General features: G+C 43.0%; 1 protein-coding gene across 1 annotated transcript in view; it reads left to right on the plus strand.

Moving 5' to 3' along the window:
- Positions 1-2445: 2445 nt before the first annotated feature.
- The window catches only part of KLHL32 (kelch like family member 32), a 233350-nt gene continuing 208917 nt past the window's right edge, over positions 2446-26878 (plus strand). The window contains exon 1 of the mRNA XM_022552885.2: positions 2446-2865. The gene's annotated coding sequence lies outside the window, so the exon portion shown is untranslated. The remainder of the gene's footprint in view (positions 2866-26878) is intronic.

A 26878-nucleotide genomic window follows, 5' to 3' on the forward strand; every position in this document is an offset into this window, starting at 1 on the left:
GCGATTCCTTAACGTCACTACTGGTTTGTGACAGAAAACCATGACACTGGCATTAAGAAGGATGCTTAACTCCTCATTTGATATGGGACAAGGCAGCTATGACAGGTGTTTGTTCTGGAATTGAAGCTTATCTCTCATATCACTAGACTGAAACAGGGAAAATGTCTATTTATTGACAACTGAAGCCCTGCACTGATCAAACTGTGCAACACATTCTAAGAGCTCAAAAAAAATTGTTTTTGTTGAACAAATAACTAGTATTCCAAAGCATAGCTTTTGTGAAGCATTATTTTAAACTATTTTCTTAACAAAGAGACCATATACAATGGTGCCCAAGAGAGAAATAGTGCCTAAAATCTACTTGCTTCTCTACTAACAGTATATTGGAAAACACGCTTGGGTTGAATTTTTATGGCTATCTAACAAATACGGAGTCTTTTATTTCAGAGAAATAAAAGGCTTTCTTTTTTGTTTTTATTTTTTGTGGTACGTGGGCCTCTCACTGTTGTGGCCTCTCCTGTTGCGGAGCACAGGCTCCGGACGCGCAGGCTCAGCGGCCATGGCTCATGGGCCTAGTCGCTCCGCGGCATGTGGGATCTTCCCAGACCGGGGCACGAACCCATGTCCCTTGCATCGGCAGGCAGACTCTCAACCACTGCACCACCAGGGAAGCCCAAGGCTTTCTTAATTAAAATAAAACTATGCTTTAAATCAATCTTAAGGAGTCATACAGGGAAAAAATTGCCTCTCTGAACTAGACATTTTACTAGACATTTAATGTATATTTTCTTACGTAATCCTCAGTATCTATGTGTCAGCAATATTCATTGAGCCCCTAATATGTGACAGGCATTGTGCTAGCTTGTAGGAATACAATGATGAACAAGACAGACCCAGCTTGGGCAGTAAGAAACCCTTCCATAGTCACACAGTTGGTGAGTTGGTGGCATATTTTTTTCTGTGTAAATACTGTTATATTCTTTGCTTTTCTATTTGTTTTTGATAAATAGCTTCTGTTTATTCTAAACAAACAGATAATCTAATCCTTATAGATGGGGTTTAAAATTTTAAGTACATTCACTTTAGTGACAAATACTTTATGAATCTTAAGGGAATGTTTTATTTATTGACACCAAGTCATTGTCAGTATTTTGGGTTCAAACATTCTTCGACATTTGATCTTCTGGTATAAAACAACACCTAATAAAACATATAAAACTGCTTATGAAAAATTCTAGAAAATGACACTGCACTTAATGTTTGTAGTCAGGTGTTTGTCATTCTTTTCCCTGTGTCTATCTTGGTGTCCAGACTTCTAGACAAGTAGGACCGAGGGTCTAAAGTCCAAATACCAAGACCATGGGAATGAAGCACTGAAAGCCAGATGGGCCCCAAGGGAGTGGGTGGGTGGGGGACAGGGCCAGAAAACTTGTGGGTCTGAAAGTGGAAAACATGCTGAACTACTGATTTGAGACTAATGAGAATGTTAGGGACACCTGAAATAGATCAGGGCACTGTTCCTAGCCCAACTGTGGAAGAACACACCTGCAAGAGAAGGGACTTGACATTCTGTGAAATTCCATCTTCCTAGTACTTTAAACCCCGAACTCCTACAAAACACAGCTTACTCCAATTTAGAGTTTCATTTCATGTTTACCAGGTTGCATAACTCCACATCGGACCAAGGTTTTCAATTCAAAAGTGAAATATTTAATATTTTCACCTATCAAAATTATTCACTTTGCTTAGGTTTGCGTTTCTAAGGATGTTTTACACGGGAATGACAGGAATGACCCGCAAGTGACACGAGTGGGCCAGGCCCCGAAATTTAATGGTGGTATTCTGAGGTTGTTGTCTGTTTGCAGTTTTGATGCTGAGTTAGCTGCAACCAAATACTCTTCCTCATCCCTCAGATTCAGGGCTTCCGTCATCCATCCCTGGAGATCCCTTGTCATTTCTTAAGGTTACCAGAAAGCCGTTTTCGACAGTACCATAAAGTATGCTATCCTAAGGAGGGCCACGACATCGGTCCTGTAAAGGGGCCACTAGGAATAGAAGCAATTTGAACTTTACAAGTTATTTGGGTCGGGGGAGGGAAGCAGAGGGCCAGAGCCCGCGGCCACACCAAGTTGGGGTCACGGCGTCTGTTCCCGCAGGTCGCTCTCCAGCCCTGGGAGGCAGTCTGGGAACAGGCGGGCTGGGTCCCAGGATCTCCGTCGTCACAGGAGGAGCCGCAGCTGAGGCTGCAGGCGGTGCAAGCGATCCAGCGGCCAGCAGCGCAAGTGCCGGAGAGCAAACGAGGGCCGTCGTGGAGGAGGCCGGCTTCCGGGGAGAGCGGGCGCGCGCGCTGGCGCGCCGTCGGGAGCGGGACGGGGTTGTCCGGCGTGCGCGCCTCCTCGGCGGCGGGGGCGGGGGTGGGACGCGCGCGCTTGCCGGCGGAGGGGGCGGGGTGTGCGTGCGCGCTGGCTCGCCGGAGGCGGGAGGGGGCGGAGCCCTTCGCTGTCTGAGCCCGCGCGGTTCCGGCGAGGTGCGTGTCCTGGCTGACGCTGTTGCCTAGAGCAGAGCGAGCTGGACGCGCCACCCGCGGGGCTGGCAGCTGCTTTCATTTACTAGGAGACACAGTTTCCCTGCAGGAGAGTCCGGGAGCGCGCAGACACACACACGCTTACTGATACACACTCGCACACACGTTCACGGACACACACATACACACGCGCACACACGCGCCAGCGCGCTCGCTCTTCACAACTGCATCCCCAAACCGGCAGAGAGAAGCTACTGCGGTTTCTCTTAACCTCCGCGTCGTCGGGCGAAGCAGGGCCATTGTGCATCAGGGAAAGCCCGGTGCCTGCGCTGCCGCCTCGGGTACGTAACCCCGGAGACCGCTCACCCCCTCGGGTAAGCTAGTCTCTCTCTCCTTGTAACCTGTTCGCGGTTGGTGCCTGCAGACCGGAGGGAGACGGTGGGAGGCTGCTGGTGAGCCAGTGGGGGCGAGACCGGAGTTGAAATTGCAGGGGCATGCAGCCTCTAGCAGCGTCGTCTAGCGGGAGCAATTACTATTCCCGGTTACTTATTCTACCCAGCCCTGGAATTGCTCCCCCTTTTCTCCCCTTCCTCGTAGCCCAAGATGTACTTTGCTCCTTGGTTGCCAAGGAGACTTGCTTAAACATCAGCCTTGGGGCGTCTGTTGAAAGAACTGGTTTCTTAAATGATGCTGTTATTTATCTTGATTTTTAAAAGTGAAATGCACACTGAGGACCTTGTGGTAATTTGGCATTCGTTAATCTGTATTCAGGCGACGGTTTCATTCAACTTCAAGAAAAGCGGTAATTGCACTGTATGGAGTGCTTTAAAAAGGATTCGTCAGATGGATTTTTCAACGGATTGAGTCTTGAATCATAAATTACTCCCATTTTGGTGATCTTATAAAGAACGATGATTCCAATTAAAATCCCTTCTTCCCCTCTCTTTCCACAGTATATTTTGCAGTTCACTCAGGCGTGATTGTCTTAACATTAAAAGCAGAAGATGAATTAATTATGGTTCCCCACAGAAGGATGATCTTCTGTTGTAAAATGACCAGAACAGGAATACATACGTGAATTCCTAATGTAAGGAGATAGCTTTCATAGCATACATCTTTGTTAACATTTCTGTATCCACTGCATCACTCTTTGAGTGCAGTTTTTTGCACCTCTGCCCATTTCTGAGAAGATTCTGTTTTCTTCCAAGTCTCTTATTGATTTTTGATGTATATCTATATGTAGGTAGATATAGATATAAAATGTGTGCCATAGCTTAATACACCAGATTCTAAGCTTTTAGAGCTTATATTAAAATGCAGAGAGGAAGGAAGCCCAGCTTTCTAGATCCTGTTGGTTTTTTTCTGATAGATTGGATCCTTTACTGGAGCACTGTTGAGGCCCAAGAGGAGGTCTGTCTCACAGGAACCCCTAGGAACTGAGCTGTCAGTTTCACCTTTAGGCCTCAGGCACCTGATGGGTGAACTTATCACACAGCACTTGGAGAGATCTGCAGTCCAGTAATTACACTCTGCACTAACTTCATACCTTCATTACAAAGAGAAATGGCCTAGTAAAGACCCACTGGCATTCAACAGTTCATTTTGTTTTCCTTTGATATTTGTTCCTTTTTTCTACCTTTTATTAAGTGAGGCCAGGAAATATATCAAATTGTTTTTATTTAGATTTTAAACTGTGTCATACAGAGTGTAATTATAGGAGGAAGAAGGGAAGCGATCATAACTGAGGTAGGTGGAGGGGATTTGTGCTACTGACGGTGGGCAGGTGCTGTGAAATGAATAAGATGACAAACATTTTATATTCCAGTTTACAAAGTACTTTCTGTACACTTCTTTTTTAATCCCCATAACAACCTTGTGAGGTCAAGGAAGTATCTTCAGTTTAAAGCTGAGGGACCTAGACTCAGAGCTTGCTCAAGGTCACAGAGCTAGTGAATGGGAAAGCCCTTTTTGGATCCAGGCTCTTTGCCTTTTAAAAAATCCTGTGTCTGCTTCTCCAGTGTGTGCAGGGGTCTGACAGGCAAGGTAAGGGACTGGAGCAGGCCCAGTGGGAAACACGTGGGAGAGAGGTGGTGTGGATTATGGCTGGAACATGCAAACCACTGTAAAGGGGGCAGCTCCTACTTGCCTGTTGCTGGTTGTTGCCACCCTGGCTTTAAAAGGTTCTCTTTTTTTCAAGAAAAAAAGAAACTTCCAGATTTTTAAATTTGAAGTGTCTTTAATTTAAAAAACTGTAAGGACCACATTAAAAATGTATCTGGGCCACGAGTGGCCTGGGGCCTACCAGTTTGCAATCCATAACTAGTGAGGTCTCATTCAATTCTAAACTGTTTTTCTCTAACAGAATACTGATGTAAACAAATACATCCATCATTATGAGAGTGATTGGGGGTTTTCTGATTTTGATATTAAAATCTCTAACAGACATGCTCAACATCCAATAAACAGGTCCAGGTTTGTTCCTGAGGGTTCCTAGGTCTCTTTCTCACATCTCAGAGAAAATGAAAGCATGAAGTGCTCCAAAAGAGGAATTTTTGAATCTGGTGAAGCAAAAGCATTTATAGTTTAAAACTTTTCATGCTTGTAACAATTTGTTCTGCGCGTAGGACTAAGAAGTATAGGAAAAGTCAGTCGGGTACCTATCATTGCAGGAAGAGGTAGAATAGAAAGTTGGTCAGAAAAAAGGAGCATCCTGAACCTTTCAATGAAAAGTTCCTATTAAGGCTTTAGGTAATTAGTTAAAACCTACCACAGAATAGGAACAAAAATGTAACTGGAAACTCAAAGGGATGTTCGATTCCAGGACCCTGGCAGAGAAAATACTCTACTCCTTAAGTAATCTTGTAATGAAGCAAATATTTTAGAGAGGCTGCCACTTTCTCATGTGTCTACTAAACTACAAAGATGTCAGTAGACTTCACTGAAGCAGAGCTGGTGGTCAGAAAGGAGTGTTATTTTATTTACATCATTTCTTTTGTGGATCCAAATAGGTCTCATTAAAAAAGAAAGAACCAACACTTGGACAGTCGCTTCTAATAGTCCTGTTATTCTAAAATCATCCTCTGGAAGGAGGCTTTAGTGATAAATAAGTAAATTTCAGTTTTCAATTCCTGGAAATGTGTCGCACATCTAGTAAAAGAGCCATGAAGATGTTAGTCAATACTAATATAACAAAGTCCTGGCTGGGTGTTGTGGAGATAACATCTCTGCCCTTAAGGATTCAAAGCAAACAAACATATTGCTCCTGGCAGCTTCTACTTTTCCAGCCCCTTCTACCTGCAAACTGCTTTCCATATTGTCTTCACAACATCCCTATAAAGTGAGCATGTTATTTCCATTTGACAGATGAAGCATCCAAGATTACGTGATGTTAAACTGGACCAGTGAAAGAAAACTTTAAACCTCAGCCCCTCTTCTCACTTCATACCCACTCTTCTCTGTCAGTTACCTAGTGGAGGTTATAGACATGTATATAATTGTGATTTTGAGGCAGTTGTGTGTTAAATGCTACGACAGAGATACAAAATCCCACAGAAACACAGATACAAGAAAAAATTAAAAAAATATTCTGACTGTGGAGTAAATCCTGTGTAGGAGGAGTATTAATGCTGGACCTCGATCGAAAGATGGAAGGTTCTGCCAGACAGTCAGTTGGAATTGTGAGCTGAGAGGATAATGTACATGATCTCTGATATTAATGAGTTCATCATTGTAGCTGAAGGGATGACACAGGCTGTGGGAATGATCTCCAATTGGAGTGCAGCAAGAAGAAGGAACTGGGGTTGTAGGGAGGGGGTGGAGGAAGACAAGTTGGTGGAGGAGACCAAGAGGGCAGTTGTAGACATAGAGGAGAATCCAGAGAGTGTAGTGCTGATTCTTCTAAAAGACTGAACATAAGGCTAAGGATGAACCAAGTATTAAGTTCTCTATACAGAGTCTGGTACACAATAAATACCCAGTAACTGTTATGGTGTGTCTGTATTCTTAACATCTAACAACTGGCACATAATTTCCTCTCGTGTTATCACTTTTCTGTGGAAAGAAAGCATGTATAGATATTTTACATGAATGCAATTAGAGTGGACAAATACCTGGATTTTTAGAAATGGGAAAGAGATTGTGAAAATTAGGTGAGAAAAGAACATATCAGTGTAAACATTTTCTTTTCGTAGGGTCACAGGCTTGGAGGTTAGGGAGGCTCTTGCAGATAGAGATTTTAATGTTAGATACACCTTTGATGAAGTCTCTTATCTGTGGGATAAGTGAGGAGATATGTATGCTGTGTGTTAGCTGTTTGGAAATCTACACTCACACCCAGAGAGAAGCCTTTAGTAACAGATAAATGTCCTCTACTCTTGATCCTGATTGGGTCAACTTTTTGTTTCCTGGGTGGAAATATGAAATAAAAAATGTGACAAGTAAGTGGAAGTTAGACTTGGATTCAAGTACTAGATTTGGAATGACTGGGTGGGAGAACTGCCTGTTAGAATCATGGGCACAAGATAACAGGATGAAATAAAATAGAAAACATGACAGCCAGCTAGAGTCTAGCACCGAGGACATTTGGCATGACAGGAGTTCGCTTTGAAGTTGGAGGGATTTTAATTCCCATCAAGTACAGTATAAGCCAATGTGATGATTTGCTCTTCACAGATATATTTGGCAAGTAATGGAAAATATTATGAACACGTGATGTTAGGAGCCCTTCTTTCTTATTAAACAGAGCTTTTGATGACAGTGGAGATAGACCGGTTTTGTCTCTGTGTCAGGCAGTGCCTTACTCCCGCCTTCCTTCCTTCTGTATCTGGTTCCCATTATCTCAGAATTTCTTCCAGTTTGGAGAGTAGAACTTGAGAATTTATCCCAGAACATCTTGCTTTCCCACTTATTGGGAATAAATAGATGAAATTCGTTTTGTTCATCTTTTCCCTGGTTCTGTGATTCTGATAGGGTCCTTCATGCTCACACCCTTCTTGCTGAGATCTTTACCTAAGAGGTGGAAGAAGCACTCAACTTTCGTCATACTTCTTTTGCTCTTGCCATGTTTCATATGCGCATTGTGATGCACTAATGCATTTAATTTAACTTGATTTAGACATACGGCGCTATAAATTTCGATGAGATTTTAAGAAGAACTATGTATAAAAAAATAACAGTTGCAAACCTGACTTGGAGTCAGATTAATTCCACATATGGTGAAAGCACTGAAAGCTGTAAATTTATCTAAAAGAGTTTTACAAGGTTGGAATTAACTGACTGATAAGATGATTTTTAAATGAAGAAGGAAAATCTTTGGCAGTTTTCGTAGACTCTTGACTTTCTCCTACATGTTTGTTTGAGGTATAATATAGTCTACTTTCCATGCCAGATGAGCTAGTTCCAGTTACTTAGAAGCAGGACTTTTTTATAATCCCCCTACTCCCCAGCACAGCCTGTTTGGCATACAGGATATTGTTCGAATAAGTAGTCCCATCCAAGCTGATCGCTTCAGTGGGAACACAGTCAATGCTAATGGGACAGATGCCAAGAGCAGTGGAGGAGGCATTTTGCAATTTTTTATGACACAAGTTCTGGTGCCTCATTTTAAATCATTCCTTAGAAGCCTTATTATTTATAAGTTTTAGTTCTTCCAGTTCTTGCACGTTGTGTGCACGGTAGCGTGGCACAGCCTTGGAGCCTGGATTTGAATGCTAAACCTGACACTTCTTGGCTGTGTGATCTTGGTACTGGCTCTGGGACCGAGCTAACATATCTCCCCTCAGTCTCATTTTCCTCATCTGTAAAATGGGAATTCTATTACCTTGATGAGAGGGCTATTCTCAGACTAAATAAGATATGCATAGTAAACATCTAGCACAATGCCCAGTGCATAATAAAATCTCAGTACTCACTAATTCCTTCCCTTTGCCTCCCCTTTCCCTCCTACCTTTGCCTTCCTCAACATGAGGATAGAATTCACTTAAATTGTATGTCCCATGTAAAAATGTCTTAATCTGGTCTGCCAGCCTTAGCGAGGAGCTAACCTCTTTGTGTAATGCAGCTTTGAGTGAGCAGTGGACTGCTTAGGTGGGCTCTCCTGGGGAGAGGAATGTGTATGTTGGGGTTAATGTCTGTCAGAGGCTCTGGCAAGCCTTCCCCCCCTTTTCTGCAACTCCTGAAGCCACAGGGAAAAGGAGGGAGGGTCAGTTTTCTCCTGTCTAGGCAGCTCACTGGGGCCCTATTATAGGATCTCTTCAGGGGTCCCCATCTGTAAAAAGCACAAAGCTGCCTTTTGTGTCCCCTGTGGATTAATAAAAGCAGCATCTATTACCTGGTGGGTACAGACCTCCTAACCTTTCTCTGAGATCAAGTTCTAGTTGCCAACATCTTTCTATTCAACTAGGGGTTTCCCTTCATGCTGAATTATGTAAATTTTATGAAAAGGTCAAGAGCTCCCCAGGCTCAAAGAAAAAACTCTTCAAATTCACTTTCAAGTCAGATAGGATTAAAGTCTTCCCAAAGAGAATACTTCCTAGTTAAATCTATTTTTTTCTTTTTTTCTCTGTACCACTCTCTGTCCCCTCCCCCGCCCCTGCCAAGCAAGTCCTTATCTTCACAAGCGGCAGAGTAATCTTTCGCTTTTTTGGTATCATTTGGTTCTCTGATGACTTAGGAGTGCAGATGAGGTTAGTGTGTCCTGACTTTTTTCAAGGTTACCCCCCAGATCTTGGGCTTGGGGTAACCCAGACAGCCGTGGGAACTACTAGCAGCCTACTACACTGTTGACTTTTGTAGTAGTGATAACAAAGAACATTTATAGGAAGGTAGTCTGAGCAGTAAATTTTAGGAGCCTATATACCATGCTAAGTTCTGTTTTTATCATACAGCGAATTACAAAGCACTTCATTATAGAAAAGACTGTTTCTTGTGCTAAATGTGCTCTGGTATGTATGTATGTATTTATTTATTTCAGTGTTTCTTTAAATATGTTGCAGTATAATAATTCAGATATATGTTTAGTAGTTGGTAAGTAACATTAGTTTAGATACCTAAAATAAGAAAGGCTTAGGGAATTGCTCATGTTAAATTTGTGATCGTTTGTCAAAGACAGAATATCCTTTACCTATGTCTTTACTCTCTGCGAATCCAGAAGAGAATATAGTAAAATTAAAAAAAAAAAAGATTCAGTATATAGTAGATATTTATTATAGTGAGGTTTGAATTCCAGGATGAATAATATGGTAGCCAAGATGACATCAGTGCCACATCTTGTGTTTGCATCTAATTCACACAACAGCAAAGTTACAAAATCATATTACTAAGGAAAAAAAGTCTTTTAATATGAGCATATTCTCAACCACTTCCCAAGTGACAGCTGTGGTTATTATTTTGGAAATTTAGATTCACAATTGAGGTAGATATCCAAATGGAAGAGATTTATTTTGATAGAGTCTCTCTTTGACTTGCTTCCTCATCTATTCTGTTTGACACTCCCTGAAAGGAGACTTTTTTTTTTTTTTTTGCAGTACGTGGGCCTTTTTCACTGTTGTGGCCTCTCCCGTTGCGGAGCACAGTCTCCGGACGCTCAGGCTCAGCAGCTATGGCTCACAGGCCCAGCCGCTCCGCGGCATGTGGGATCTTCCCGGACCGGGGAACGAACCCGTGTCCCCTGCATCGGCAGGCAGACTCTCAACCACTGCGCCACCAGGGAAGCCCAGGAGACTTTTTTTTAAAGTGCTGTTTTTGTGATAGGCAGTAGTATAGATATAATCCAATAACCCTTCAGCTGCAAAGATTCACCAGTCTTTCTCAGCCTGATGTCTTTGAGCTGATATGACTGATTGGTTTTTTGAGAATTCAAAGCCTAAAGAAATATGGAATGAAGGTTTTGGTTTTTTCTTCTGTGGAAACATTAATTACCTACAATCTGATTTAATTTGGACACAGCTTATCTTCTTCAGCTTTGGGTCAAAGCTACTTATCATTTCTTGAAGGTATTTAATATCATCTAAAGATAGGGCTTCCGAATTGATCAAATGTCATTTGAGAAACTCGTACACAGCTCTAAGGCCTTTCTGCACAGTATTTAACTTGACTTCTTACTGAAACCCTAATTTGTGAATCTTAGTGTCATCCGTAGGGTTTTATGGTTAAATTTCCTTTTCTGACCTTGTTATCTTTCACAGAGTTGTCAGCTTTTGATTTGTTTCATGTTGTTCTATCAATATTGCTCTCCAGAAGTCTGTAGTTAATTTATTGTCACTACATATTTTCAGTTGCTTTAAAGTGGAATATTGATATATTTGATGTACGTAACTGCTGAAGAGTTTGCAGATGTGGGTGGAGCTCATTGGCCAGCACCTTGTCTCTTTGTGGCTCAGGGTTTGATAAGTGTGGAATTGGGACAGGAAGAGTCAGTTACGTGGTTTAGCTATGTATTGCCTTTGTAAATAAGGACATACTTTACCCCTGGTCCGAATGGGGCATGAAATTCCCAGACCTCCTCAATGTGTACCTTGATTACTGTATTTTTCTTTTTGGGCACTGTATTCTTGGAGTTCTTATACTTCCTCTATATTGATCTCTTTTTGTAAAACCATATCCTATGATTGCTTAAGAATTTTGTTGCTATCATTCTTGGCTCATGTGCAAACTTGCAGTGCCTCACTCAGCAGCTATTGGTATTCTGTTCCTTTTCTTTATTCATGTGTTGATTGATGAAGAGCCAGAGGCAAGGATGAAAGAGGACCTCTTGCATCTCAGCATTAAGTGAGCCCATCAACTGTGTTGGACAGTAACCAGCCATAGAGCAAGATATTTAAGAAGCCCACTAGGGGCAGGACAGGAATAAAGATGCAGACGTAGAGAATAGACTTGAGGACACAGGGAGGGGGAAGGGTGAGCTGGGACGAAGTGAGAGAGTGGCATGGACATATATACACTACCAAATGTAAAATAGGTAGCTAATAGGAAGCAGCCCCATAGCACAGGGAGATCAGCTCCGTGTTTTGTGACCACCTAGAGGGGTGGGATAGGGAGGGAGGGAGGGAGTTGCAAGAGGGAGGAGATATGGGGATATATGTATATGTATAGCTGATTCACTTTGTTATACAGCAAAAACTAACACACCATTGTAAAGCAATTATACTCCAATAAAGATGTTAATAAATAAATAAATAAAATAAGAAGCCCAGGTATCACTGATTCAAGAACTTTTTTAGTTCTGTCTCTTCTTATCTGGAACCTCATGGTTGACCTCAGGGATGGGAGCGGATTGAGTTTCAGGAGAGGATTTTTCTATATAGTGGCACAGCGTCCATCAGTATCTCAGCCAGGAAAGAGGATCCTCACAGGAACTAGCCACATTTCCCTCTCAGGCCAACTTTCAGGCTTCCTGAGGGCAGTGCCAGTGTTGATAAGGCCTTTTCTTAAGACTGCTCCCACGTGTGGTTGCTTGGGTCCCAGAGAAGAACTGAAAATCCCTCACTGGCTGTATTTCTGTACGTGAGGTGAGCCTGGGGGCCATGTGCAATGAAGCGGATTGGGAGAACAAGGGCCCTCGGAGTCAGAGTCCTTGAGTTTCCAGCTCTGCCGCGGGAGCTCTGTGGCCGAGTCTCCTTTATAACTGGGATAATAGTAAGAATCATGAGAACAAAATTAGATATATTTTTTAAAAGCTCTTTTTATACTAAAGAGCTCCATTATTGATTTGTTTGGCTGTTCTGGAGCCTTGCTTTAGGAAATCATACATGATTACTGTTCTACAGAGGTTGCAACCAGGCTCTGTAAAGAGATGGTCCTCAGAAGGACCTGGAGTTGTTTTAAAAATATAGATTCCTGGAGTCTGTATTTATTGTGCTGGAATCTGTATTGGTACCGAGCCCCTGAGTATTAGAACATCCTTCCCGAGTGATTCTGATGGTGGGTCTAATCCCCGAGCTGCAGGTCAAGAGCACCGTGACCTGCACACACTCTGCTCCTTATTCCTACCTCCCAGGGACCCGCCGTGCCACCTGGATCCGGGACTCAGTTTTCTTGCCATTCACACTTAACAAAAAAGAGCAAGGTAAATAAGTTCTGAGGTCACCCAACTCTGTGGATATTCAGTGGACGTTTAAACATTGCAGGCGATTCTTTACTAAGTGCTCTGGATAGGAGTCGTAATGTGTGATTAACATCTTCACTGCTGAAACAGAAGTTAGGATTTTCCACTCAGATTTGTGTACAAGTAATCAGGTGAATCACTGCAGAGAGCATCTTTATAAATACCCTCATGGCAATATTACCCAACGTTGAAGCAGTTTGATTAAAAAAAATAGACATTTCTGCACAAGATAAAATCAGATGCTTTTTTATACCTTTTTAGATTTAGAGTGTTGATGGTGATTACATGGCATTATATAAGCCAACTGGAGAATACAGTTTCTACTGTGGATAAAGTCCTGTGAGTCATTGATTAACAGGGTCTATCTGTAGTGGACTGTGGCAGGATAGTATAGATCTTTACAGCAGGATTTCTCCGGGAGCAGAGAAACCGTAAGTTTGAACTGTCGTTTGCTCTTCATTTTAGGGAAGGTTTGGAGGGTGTTTTGCCGGTCTTTAATAGGCTTTTAAATTTAATATTCTGTCCTCAGAAACTGGCTGAAACAGAGTGTGACTATGTATGTGCGTCTTTTATGTCTGAGGGGAATTTCATGACCTTCTTCACTATCATGATCTTAAAGCATCAAAACATTTGAATATCAGGCATTTTGAGGAGATATGCAACTCTTAAGCACCAGCATGCAGATAAGGACAAAAAGAAACCTTGCCATTAAACAGCTTATGAAATTATAAGTGAACTTTACAATCTAAGAGAGTTATGCATGGTGAGGATATTGCCTACTTACAGTTTTAAGAGAAGTCATTTTAAGGCGTGTGAGTATATGAAAGAAGGGCAGATACTATACTTATATTTGTCCATGCTTGTTTAATCACTATTATGACTATTGTGATGGTTTCTCTGATACTGAGTTAGGTACAAACCAGCTTAATCCCTTTTGCAGGATTATTTTTGAGTTGAAGAAAAAAGGCTTTTGACCTAAAGAATGACCATTTTAGAACTGGAATTGTTTTGTTGAGTTACCTTTTCCTCCTTGGAGAATCAGATGAAATGGTGTGTTTAGAGCTTTGGCAAATTAGAGTTAGGCTGTACTCTTTCTTCTGCTTTCTGTGTCAAGGATGAGAGCAGTGGGGAGAGAGGGAGGGAGAGGGAAGTGCGTGAGGATATCTTAAAACTGCATTTACCATCAGTTGGTTTTGAGGCTGCAGCTTCATTAGGTGGCTAGCACTTGGCTCGTCTGCCAAAATCATCTCTTTGGCCATCTGTGCCAAATGAGAGGAAGTAATGGCCTTGGGCACAGCTGCTGAGCCTAATGTGTATTTCTAACTCGTGTATTAATGATAATGATCTCATGGAGAAGTCCGGTGGCCAGATGTGCAGAATAAATAGAGAGAACCCAACACACACATATAAATTTAGAAGTGCAAGAAAGAAAAATCTGTATTTTATATCGTGAAATGAGAGTAGGTATTATTTAAATCTACAGATAGGAATTTAACCTTTTCTACCTTCATCTCTTTAGAGAGCCTTCTTCTAAGGAGAAATAACTCACAAGAGAGATTGACCTTGAATTTTGGCACTTCCTTGTGACACTTCATGAATTTTGCTCTAACACTGATATTTTTATACGAGATGGAGTTCATTAACATAGCCCAACATTCATTGATTGGGCCTTTTCCCAGCTCAGTGGCTCTATTTAATTAAAGAATCACTGAGGGATAAGTGACTCTCACTGGTGTCACTGCTCTTTTCTGTTGGTTCACTTTGGACCAACAGCAGGACCTTTCCAGGCAGGTTAAGTCTAATGTCATTAGAAGCATAATTAAGAAGTTATAAGAAAATAAGCTGTTCAGCAGTCCTAAGAATAAAAAGGCCAAGAATCAGAATTTTAAATAAACATTTCTACATTTTGCATGGCCAATTCATTTCCCTAAAGTACCCCAACTAATGAACGTGTTGGAAGGAAACCTGCCTTAGAGTCAAATTGGCCTTTGGAAGAATGTTACCAAAATTATGTGCAGTGACTTTGGCAGATATAGTTTAGTAGTAGAGTTCCCAGTACATGCTTTTTAATTTTTTTCCTTCAAACCTGCCTCATCCAGAGCTTCCCCACCTTTAGCTGCTCAGGCCCAGAACCGTGGAGTCATCCTTGCTTCTTTCTCTGACAGCTCGCATCCAAGCAGTCAGGAAATTCTTTTGGTTTTACCTTCAAAATATACCTGGAATCTGACCGTTTCTGACCACCTTCCTGCTCCCACCATTGCCCCAGTCAACGCCAGCTGATGCTTAAACTACTGCAGCAGACTCCCGGCTGCTCTCCTTTGCTTCCCAGAGACTGTTCTAGTACTGCAGCTGGGGTGATCCTTTTAAAAGCTGAGTTAGATCACCTTAGTCTTTAGCTTAAAACTGCATTAGATTCCATCCCGAGAACCAACGCAATCTATACCATCTATCCCCTCCTGTCCTCCTCTGTCCTTACCTTCTACTGTTCACTGTCCACTCCTGCCCTGGTCTCACTGCCTCCTTTTCTACTTCGGAACCTGCGCACGTCGTCCCTGGTTTCCTCTACCTGGACTCTCCTCCTCTTGGCTGTCCCCAGGCTCCCTCCCTCATCTCCTTTGGGTCTTTGCGCAAATGTCACCTTCTCACTGAGGTCCACTGTGATCGCCTATTTAAAACGAAAACTACCCCCCACCTCAATTCTCCTTACCGTGTATTACTGTCCCTTCTCCATAGCTCTCATCACTTTTTAAGAACAGCTTTGCTAATTTGTGAAGGATGAAACAGGATTGGAGGTTGAAACCAAGTCCCCCTAAAACCCAGTTCCTCTACTGAGTTTATGATTAACCACTCTACCCAAGACATACCCACATTTGCTCCTCAACATTGAGGAGTATCACAGAAAAGGGAGGAATTGTAATAGAGGCAAGGTGGCACGCAGCTGTTAGCAGACACACCTGAACGACCATTACTTAGCACAAGACCGCTAGTGCGGTGGTTAGAGGCCCCGCTGGGCCATCGGTCGGCCGAGTGGTGGTTGTCGCGGCAGAGAGTGCGGTAAGAGGCCGGTCGCAGCCTTCTCCCCTGGGTCCTCCTGGCCAGGGGTTACCACGCCCTGGGCCGCACAGCAGGCGGTGAGCAGAAGGGAGCGATTGAAGCTTCATCTGCCGCTCCCCATTGCTTGCATTACCGTCTGAACTCTCCCCCAACCCGGTCTGTGGTCAAAGTGTCTTCTGCAAAACTAGTCCCTGGTGCCAAAAAGATTGGGGACTGCTGCTGTAGGCCCTCCAGCCTCTGGCTGGCGGGTGAGCCGGGGGGCCTGGGGAGGACGCTGGGGGCTGTGTCCTGCGGAGTTCCAGAGCCCTCGCCATGGCCACCCACTGAGTGGGCCCAGGCCTTTGGGCAATGCGAACCTCTCCCCTGTCCCTGCCTCTGCGACCTAGTGGCAGTAGCAGTCTGCACGGGTTGCAGTCTGCAGGACCCGGCATACCCCCCCACCCCCGTGTTTGGGTGGCCTGAGGAGCCTGAGGGCCAGCTGGATCCTGGGTGCCTTACTCCCTCAGTGATGACTTCTGGGTAGGGTCTGGGGACCTGACCCTGAAGGCACTGCCAGCTAAGATCTGCCTCTTCATCTGGGCCTGGCCACTGGCAGGAGGACCCAGCCTGAGTGCTGGATGAATGCTCACGGACAGGGTAGCTGGCCTGAGCGGGGGGCCCCCTTCTTATGAGGAAGGACCTGGACCTCTGAGGGTGAAAGTTGTGCCTTGGGACCTTGCGCTTTCCTGTCAGAACAGAGAATAACATTTGTTTTGGTGGAGATTTACAGGAACATCATTACCTGACCTCAAGAACAAAGGATCTGAAACCAAAAATTTTGCAACAACTAACCACGCCCCTCCCTCATCTTTCCTATATATGGGATTTGCTGAAAGCTTTCGGGGAGTTTGGGCTTTTTAAGGCATGAGCCACCATCTCCTTGCATGGCCCTGCAATAAACCTTTCTCTGTTCCAAAAAAAAAAAAGAACAGCTTTACTGAGGGTGAATTTACAGACCATAAAGTTCACCCATTGTAAGTGCACAGCTTAATAATTTTTAGTCTATGTATATAGAGTTGTGCAGCCATCACCTCAATCCACTTTTAGAACATTTGTATCAACCCCCAAAGTTTATTCCCACTCCCACTCCATCCTAGGTAACCTCTGGTCTTCTGTATCAATCAGTGTGCCTTTTGTAGACATTTGAATCTTGGTCTTCTCTGACTTGGTACCACCAGTGCTCAGGAAGTGTGGGTTAAAGGAGCTGCATGTTTGTGTAAATGTAAAATATTACCCTATTCGTGTGTGTCTGACCTTACCTGCAGCTAACTAGGCTGTCATCTCAGTATTCAGTCCCCAGGCCTCTCAGTTTCTCCTTCCCAGCATCTCGCATGCCCTCCTCTCCCCTCTGTTCTCCTGGCTGCTTTTCTGATTCACTTCCTTAGCACTGTAGCTTCCTTACTGGTCTCTCTGTGCCACTTTTTTTTTCTTCCATCCCTTCCTGTGGACTGCTGCAGACTAATCTCTTTAGAAACTTGGCTTTCTTTATCTCACTCTTCTTTCTAAAAACCCCTGTGACTCTAAGACCCGTGGCTAAATTAGTCTCAAAAAGCATTTCCCTGTGCTATGCAGCTGCTTCCTACTAGCTATCATAGCACAGGGAGATCAGCTCGGTGCTTTGTGACCGCCTGGAGGGGTGGGATAAGGAGGGTGGGAGGGAGGGAGACGCAAGAGGGAAGAGATATGGGAACATATGTATATGTATAACTGATTCACTTTGTTATAAAGCAGAAACTAACACACCATTGTAAAGCAATTATACTCCAATAAAAAATAAAATAAAATAAAATTAAAACAAAAGAAAGAAACAAACAAAAAGCATTTCCCCACCTGCCTTCTAATTCTTCCCAGTGTGAACCATCTCCCTTTCTCAGGCTCTGTAAATAAACAGGCTTTCAGGAGGTACTGAAAGGTTTCTCTACAACCTCTAGTATTATGTATATCTAATTTCTAAGCCTCTTTGTCAAGTAATGCGAGATTTAATAAAACAACAACGAAAAAATCTTTAAAGCTTCTGGGAGTTGGCTATTTAAAGGAATCCAGTAATTTATCTCTCATATTTTCCTATGTTGAGTATTCTCAAAATAACAACACTTCCAAACTTGCTTTATACCAAGGTTTTGAATTTTTGTTTTTATTTAATCAAGGGTTTCTTTGGCCACCAGTGTAGTGAAGGAAAGTTCCAGGATAAATTCCACAGTGGAAACAAAACAACACATTTCTGGCTAAGGCACTCCAGCATCTGGAGCAGACCTCGGCTCTATTTCACTGTTCTGTGCTCTGTGTTCACACTGTTGTTCCTTGCTGGAGGGCACTGGGCAGGGCTGGGTCCCATAGTGGAGACCTTTTCTTCTGGGATCCAGCCTTCTCAGGTGCTTCTCCTGTGCCACAGATGTCACATCCAACCTTCTCCGTGCTGTTGTTACTGCTTTTGCCTGCTCTGGCCCTTTTCGATGACAAGTGATATTAAAGCTATCTTTGGACTACAGTGTCCACCAGCCACTTACCTCCTCCACAGCCAGTGGGGCTTTGGCTGCTTGTAGCTGCCTTTCTTGCTTTGTGTAGCAGCAGCAGTGGGGTGCATCCGTGGGATGCCTTTAGAGAAAGAGAGCCCTAAGGTTGAATCCTGGTTCTTTTGTTTACTAGTTGTTTGGAAAGTTATTTATCTCTTTGAACCTGAGTATCCTCCTTTGTATTCTGGAGACAGTTATACCTACTCTGCAGTATAATTATGTGGATCAAGTCCGATAATGTATATAAGTTACCTTGTCCAGCAGGAAGTAGGCACTCAGTAAAGTTTTGCTATCTACTATATGATTATTCTTAAGCAGAGGCTGGAGGGCCTGGGAGCTAAGGTTGCTCCCCTATTATTGGGGAGAGCAGGTCTTTCTTCCCATTATCACCTCTTCCTGGGTGTGTGGGTAATGAGAATGTAGGCACTTTTATTTTGACTACAACCTATGTTTTCCAGTATTCAGTGTCTAATGCTGAAGGACAGCTGTGATTCACGGGCCACACCTGGTGGGTCTGTGTGACCCTTATGCTCTCATTTCAGGACGAAAGCTATAAAAGATCCTGTGTTGTTGTTGTTTCTTAAATATGCTGCCATTGGTGTTTTTGCTTATAAGAGCATCGCCAGTTTTCTCATTAATATTATTCTATGCTGTCAAGAATGCTCATTCGGCACAGTTATGGGGCATCTGTTAGATGCCAGGCTCTGTGCCAAGTGCTGATGATTCAGTGGTGAGGAAAGCAGATCAGAGCTCTGTCGTCTTGGAGCTGACACTCCAGTGGAAGTGATGGGCACTCATCAAATGATTTCACAAATGTGGGTAAAATTACAATTGAAATAAATGCTGAGAATAGGAGGTTCACGGTGTTATGAAAGTGTAAAAAGGGTTTGACTTGCTTTGAGGTGGTGGTGCGGAAGCCTTCCCTGAGAAAGTGGGGTTGGGGGTCTGAAGGATGTGATGAGTTAATGAGGTGAAAGCCAGAGGGCGGAGAATGCTTCAAATAAAGGAGGAAAAAATTCATATAAAGAGGCCCAGCGCAGCGCTGGGGGAAAACAGTGGTGACAACAAGGTACAGTGGGGTGCTGAGAGCCAGGAAGAGTGTGGGGGGAGATGATGCTGGAGGGTGGGTAGGGCAGGACCACACCTGGATCTTTGTCCTAAAAACAGTGGGAAACTCCCAAGGAAGGGTTTTAGTCAAAGGGTGACCAGACCTGGAAGGCTAACAGTGGCTTCTGATTGAAGGAAGGCACTCATCAGTGTAGGAAGGTATTGCTGTCTATTGCTCTGGTTCAGATCAGAGGTGATGGTAGTAGCTTGGCCTAAGAATGTGGGGAGAAAGAGGGAAGACCATTTAAGGGCTAAGAGGTAAAATGTTCAGATCTCGGTGCTCGATTGGATATTGAGAATGAGGGAGAGAGAACCCTATGAATCCTACATCTGTGGGGGTGGTGGTGCCATTCCATACAGCTGTGTGAGTGGAGGTACCATTTGCATGGATGGTGATACTAGTCCATACAACTGCATGGTGGTGACATTCCATGCAGTTGGGTGCATGTTGGTATAATTCATCAAGAAAGGAACATCTAGAAGAGGAACTGTTGGGGGCTGGGTGGGATGGGTGAAGGAAATTGTAAGGTCGGATCTTAACAAACGGCACCGCTAAACAGAGGAAAGCTTCAAGTGAGCTTTATTAGGGAGCGCTCCCGGGTGAGGATCACTGGTCCGAGAGAAAGGGGCCAGAGAAGTCGCACCCGGGCGAGGGTTGGGCAAGATTTTATAGGGGAAGAAGGGGAAGGGGTGTGGTGAATCTGGGAGGGCGCAGGGTATTCCTTATTTGGTGGTCTTTTCGGGTATCCTGGGGGACCGTTAGTCCCGCCCCTCGAAAGGCGGGAAGGCTGGGCCGGGTGCAAAGTCTCCAGGTCAGTTTCTGGAACTGGGTGGTCCGGAGAGTTTCGGTCTGATGCAACCTGTGAATCTGATTGTGTTCCCCTGCCTCGGGCCAGTTGGCCTTACAGAAATTACGTGTGGTTATGGCAGTATTAAATTTGAGCTGTCTTAAGATGTTCAAATGAAGATATCAAATAGGAGGTTATTGTATGTTTGGACATGATAGAAGACTCTGGGCCTGTGATACAGTTTTTAATAGGGGTTGTTGGAATTGCCTAGAGATAAAGTAGATCAGTGAACTCTGAAGCTCATGGAACTACAGCACATAATGATGAGGTAGAGAGGGAGAAGCAAAAAAACAACCCCCCCCAAAACAAAAAAACACACAAAAAAATGTGTAGCCAGAGAGGAAGGGGGAAAACCAGGAGAGGATGGACTCCTAGAAGCCAAGGAAGTAGCAAGATTCAGGAAGGAGGGAGCATTTATCCGTTTTGGATGTTGCCAATACCCAGTAAGTCAAGGACTGAAAATGATAATTGCATTTAATGACAGTCAAGCTAAGGTTACATGGTGACTTGGGAGACCAGAGGCACCTGGCAGCCCAGCCCTCGTAACTTTACCACAATGTAAATCGCAGAACCATGCTCTGCTTGAGCAACCCAAGAAGGCAGAGCTTCCCAACTGATAGAATAGAAATTAAATTTGAGTTGTAGAAAACAAGGAGATAAGCTTTTAATTTTTTTGCACAACGAGTTTGCAGTAAGGTTCATACCTACTCTCTAAACGAGTTTGCAGTAAGGTTCATCCCTACTCTCTCTACTTGTTCATTCAGCAGACTTTATTGGATGTTTTCGTGGAAGGTGGGTGAGAGGTGTTCCGTGTCCTGAATACATTCACAGAACAGCAGAGAGGAAAGATATAACTGTAATGCATCTATAACTGTCATCTAGACCTAATGTAAGTGTCCCTAGCACAGGCACAAGTTGTTGGAATTCAGAGAAGGGAAAGCTTAATAGAAGATGTGGAATGTACAATCAAAAATAGAAACGTGAATTGCACAATCAGAAGCCAGGCATATTTCAGGGCAGAAGCCTCCTGGAAACCTGAGATAATTAACACCTTAGAATTTAGAGTGTCACCCATAGCTCACTAGACTTTCTCAGGTGTTGCTTCTTCCTTTGTACTTTTGCAAACACATTTTTCAAGTCTTTTTCAAAGGTTTGCTTACCAGGTTGAAATTTCAAAAAATAAATTTTTCCTGAAAACTCTTTTAAAGGTACAGCTTTTATGATTCATATGTTCCAATAACTAAATTTAACTGAAGTACCCAAAAAGTCAGCGCTGCTTTTGGTAGAAAATAGATAGTGAAAAAGGTATCTTTTATTCTTTCAACCTGGATTGACTCTAGTTTTTAAAATACTGATTTTGAGAAATATCCCTACTAAATAAGTGGAAGTGGTCAAATGTGGACTTTGATACTTGATTTAAGAAATATGATGATTTTTGCTTTCTTTTTTTGGAAGCCTGTTTGTATCTCCATTAAGAATTAGCCATGCTTGATCTAATTCCTTAAATTAATTTCCTGAATGACTTAGACACATTTTATGTGACACTATAGCTCTGAGAAACTGGCTTTGTAATGCAAAAGAGGTTTGATATGAGGTGATAATTGTAAACCAATTCAGGATAAGACTGCTGTTGTAGCCAACTTTCTGTAATCCACGAATGCCCCTTTTATCAACACCTCCCTAAAAAGTGAGCCTGGGAAAGTGCCTTCTCACTCTTCCCCTCTGGAGCCTCTGCTGCGTCCTCTGCTACACAGGGATCACCTGGGATGGTGCCAACTAGCTGCTCTTGTTCTGCTTTACTCTTTACTGATTTGCTCCATCTGAACCAGGAGAAGCACCTCCCCCACCCGCAAGGAAAATTTGCAAACACTATAGAATTCTCAGGTTTCCTGTGTTGTGTGTGGGTGGGATGGGGGTCGGATGGAGAAAGCGGTTGTCACATACCTTTTTGAGAATGTAATACATTCCTCTTTCCTGTACAAAATGCGTGTGTGCATGTGGATTCAGAAGAAGAGTGGCAGAGAACAGCAGGGGCTGTCGAGTACTTGAAGTCTGTTCGTGGATCCCAGGTTAGAACCTTCTGCTCCGACCCGTCTTGGGCACCAGGATCTGAAGTCGCTTCCTCAGACACATGTTTTATTCTAGCGGTCTCTTGCTTTAGAGCCAGCGGTGATTCCACAGTTGCTGCTCTAAGTTCTGGCGCCCTGCAGTTTGCAGCCCAAGGTCCGCTGGCCCCATTTATCCTGGTCATCCCGACCTGGCACTACTCCCAGCACTGGCACTGACCCCCTCACTGTCTTTCTAGATCGTGCCCTCCTGCATATATTTGATCCTGTACATGCCTGGCCCCCGGCACGCTGCTTTACGTCCCTCTCATTCTAGGATCTGTGCACCAAGGTTTAGCCTATTTCCTCCATGAAAAACCAACTCCTGATTAGCTCTACCGTACAATATATTTCGTTATTTTAGAAGTCCTCATCTATTTGCCACTCAGTTTTCTACATAGTTATGTGGTGTCACCTCTGTTGTTCTCTGGTCACCTCAAGTGTTTCCTTAATTAGAAGGTATATCAATGGTAGGAGCAAAGTCCTAAAGTGTCAGAGCAGGAAAGGACATGAACGGTGAAATCCTTCATCTTTTATTCCACCTCAGCAAACCAGTAGCTGCAGTTGTGATGTGTGTGTGTGTGTGTGTATGTGTGGGTGCATTCAGACTGTCCTTTCAGGATCATATGAGAATCTCAAGGAAGGAGAGAGAGAGGAGAAAGCATAGAGATATTGAAAAAGCCTTTCCTCAGGTGATTCTGATGCCACTATTTTCCTGTCTACCAACATCACTAATCCTTTACTGTCCCCATTCTACAGAGAATCACTCCCTAATGCAGACTGGCTTCTGAGCTAGCCTGGGAAATAAATATGCAATCTTTTTCACGTCTTCCTTGCCCATATGCCTTGGTTAAAAATTAAATTAATTTAGCACTCAGTGCCAGAGATTTAGAGGAGGGACGATAGACAAAAAGGGAAGCAGAGGAATGAGACGGATTGTCTATGCTCCCCTCTACACACACACACACGCACACACACACCACAGTCTACCTACACATACACACATATGCATACCTTTACACACATCTGCACACACATATGCATCCCTACACATGCACAAACATTCTCATTCCCCCATTAATTTTTTTCTAAAAATATATTTGCTTTATGGTAGATGCAGATTCCATATTCCCCTAGAACCAGCTCTTAAAGGGCTGGGTCTCTTGGTGGTGTTCACACAGGATCCATGCGGTGGTATGATTTTTACTTCTAAGGCTGGGCCTCTGTATCCATGGGTTCTGTGTCCACAGATACAGAGGGCTGACTATGGGACTTCAGCATCTGTGTATTTTGGTATCTGCAGCAGGTCCTGGAACCAATCCCCCGTGGATACTGAGGGACATTGCTTTACCTATTTTTGCTGACCCTCAACATTGGATAATTTCAAATTTCACATAGGCTATAGAGAACTCTCCAGACTGATTATAGTTGGATCACACTGCTGTCCACATGAGAAAGCAGAAGCCCAGAAAAGCAAACTGGCTTGTGCAAGGGAGACAGAGCTGGGGCCAGGACATGGGTCTCCCAGGCTTTGCGTTCATTGGTTGGTCTTCTTTGCTTTTATAGTCCCTTTGGTGTCTCACACCATACACGTTTAGTAAGCCTTCACTTCTTTTTACGCACTTTGAGCTCCTGCTGTTTTTCCTTTGCCATCTGCACAGACACTCACCCCAGCCATCTGGGGAAGGGAAAAGTCATATCTGGCAGGGGAATGAGTATGCAGATGAATTCTTTTTATAATTACTCAAAAGAAGGTTGTTGAAGGTATGATTTATTTAGCCAGCTTCTTCAGATCTAAATTCAAAAATCATTCTCATGTTCAGAAAATGTTTTATTTTGTACAAAACTCTCAGGACATTCATTCTTTCTTAATCTGCGGTCTCACGTTACATCATGTCTTTCTGACTCTGGTAGCTCACTGAAAGCTAGTACACCACCAGCATCAACTTGGCCCCTGGCTGTATTCTTTCCCTGTCGGTTCCTGTCCGCCAGGCTGTTGCTCATGGTTCTATCAAAGATGGGAGCAGCTGGAGTCAGATGCCTGTGATTATTAAAGACAGTAATTACTGATCATGCCAACACCAGCAATATTAACTAGTGCTTGAATAATTGAAAATGTTACCTATGAGGCAAGCAATGATTCAAGGTGTCAGAAAAAGGGCATTATGTAGAGTAGCCTAGGCAATAATAGAATGTTTTCATTCTTGTTTTATTCAGATATTCTGGCTAAAATTGCTCTGTGGAGATAATGAACTTTGAGTTTGACCAGTTCTCTTTTTTCACTTCTTCACAAAATAGAATTATGTAATAAGATCTGGAGGATTGCTGTTTTGGGTGAAAAAGTCAGTTTTCTTAGCTTTCTCGGGATATTATGAGATAAATGCCCCATCTGCTACAGAATGAGTACATCGACTAGAGTGAGTTTGATGAGGTTGTTTGCTTATATTGCACCTCATTGTGTAGAAAGTTCTTTCAAACTCATCATTTCATTTAGTGTCAGTGAAAGTATATGTGGAAGAGTTGTGCTACCCCTGACTTATGTAGAAGTAAATGTTGGCTGAGAAAGACCAAGTGATTTACCCAGGTTACACAAATAATACATTGTGAGGTTGGGTTAGAACCTAAGATTTGTTTATGATTTCATAACACTTTCCAAATCCGTGAGGTGGCAGAAAATTCTATAATATATCCTTGCTACATTTCTTATATTCAGGGGTAAATATAAGAAACACTGTCTTCTTTGGTGGAATCTTCTGGATCTACTCTTTATCAGAAGAATAAATAGTCACAAGCAGGAAAAAAATGCTTTTAATAGCCATATAGAATTTTCTTCATTGGAAGATTGATCGTCATTTTTTAAAATTAATTTTTATTGCAGTATAGTTGATTTACACTATTGTGTTAGTTTCCTCTGTACAGCAAAGTGAATCATCCATATGTATATATATATATTCCCTCTTTTTTGTTTGTTTGTTTTTTTTTGGCTGCATCGGGTCGTTGAGGCATGTGGGATCTTTTCATTGAGGTGCTTGGGCTTCTCTCTAGTTGTGGTGTGCAGGTTCTCTTTCTCTTGTGGCGTGTGGGCTCCAGGGCGTGTGGGCGCTGTAGTTTGCAGCACGTGGGCTCTCTCATTGAGGTGCGCGAGCTCAATAGTTGTGGCGTATGGGGCTTAGTTGCCCCGCGGCATGTGGGATCTTAGCTCCCCAACCAGGGACTGAACCCGCGTTGCCTGCATTGGAAGGTGGATTCTTTACCACTGGACCACTAGGGAAGTCCCTCCCCTCTTTTTTGGATTTCTTTCCCATTTAGGTCACCACAGAGCATCGAGTAGAGCTCCCCGTGCTATATAGTAAGTTCTTATTAGTTGTCTACTTTATGCATAGTATCAATAGTGTATTTATGTCAATCCCAATCTTCCAATTCCTACTCCCCCACCTTTTCCCCTTAGTATCCATACATTTATTCTCTATGTCTGTGTCTCTACTTCTGCTTTGCACATAAGATCATCTATACCGTTTTTCTAGATTCCACATATATGCGTTAATATACGACATTTGTTTTTCTCTTTCTGACTTAACTTCACTCTGTATGACAGTCTCTAGGTCCATCCACATCTCTTCAAATGACCCAATTTCATTCCTTTTTATGGCTGAGTAATATTCCATTGTATATATGTAGCACGTCTTCTTTATCCATTCCTCTGTTGATGGACATTTAGGTTGCTTCCATGACCTGGCTATTGTAAATAGTGCTGCAGTGAACATTGGGGTGCATGTGTCTTTTTGAATTATGGTTTTCTCTGGGTATATGCCCAGTAATGGGATTGCTGGGTCATATGGTAGTTCTATTTTCAGTTTTTTAAGGAACCTCCATAGTGGCTGTATCAATGTACATTGCCACCAACAGTATAAGAGAGTTCCCTTTTCTCTACACCCTCTCCAGCATTTATTGTTTGTAGATTTTTTGACGATGGCCATTCTGACTGCTGTGAGGTGATACCTCATTATAGTTTTTATTTGCATTTCTCTAATAATTAGTGATGTTGAGCATCTTTTCATGTGTCTCTTGGCCATCTGTATGTCTTCTTTGGAGACATGTCTATTTAGGTCTTCCACCCATTTTTTGATTGGGTTGTTTGCTTTTTTGATATTGAGCTGCATGAGCTGTTTGTATATTTTGGAGATTAATCCTTTGTCAGTTGCTTCATTTGCAAATATTTTCTCCCATTCTGAGGGTTGTCTTTTCTTCTTGTTTATGGTTTCCTTTGCTGTACAAAAGCTTTGAAGTTTCATTAGGTCCCATTTGTTTATTTTTGATTTTATTTCCATTACTCTAGGAATGGGTCAAAAAAGATCTTGCTGTGATTTATGTCAAAGTGTTCTGCCTATGTTTTCCTCTAAGAGTTTTATAGTGTCTGGCCTTATATTTAGGTCTTTAATCCATTTTGAGATTATTTTTGTATATGGTGTTAGGGAGTGTTCTAATTTCATTCTTCTACATGTAGCTGTCCAGTTTTCTCAGCACCACTTATTGAAGAGGCTGTCTTTTCTCCATTGTGTATTCTTGCCTCCTTTGTCAAAGATGAG

This window comes from Delphinapterus leucas, chromosome 12 (assembly GCF_059928025.1).
Source record: "Delphinapterus leucas isolate spDelLeu-1000000601 "Yukka" chromosome 12, BTC_Dleu_Yukka2, whole genome shotgun sequence".
Taxonomy (NCBI): domain Eukaryota; kingdom Metazoa; phylum Chordata; class Mammalia; order Artiodactyla; family Monodontidae; genus Delphinapterus; species Delphinapterus leucas.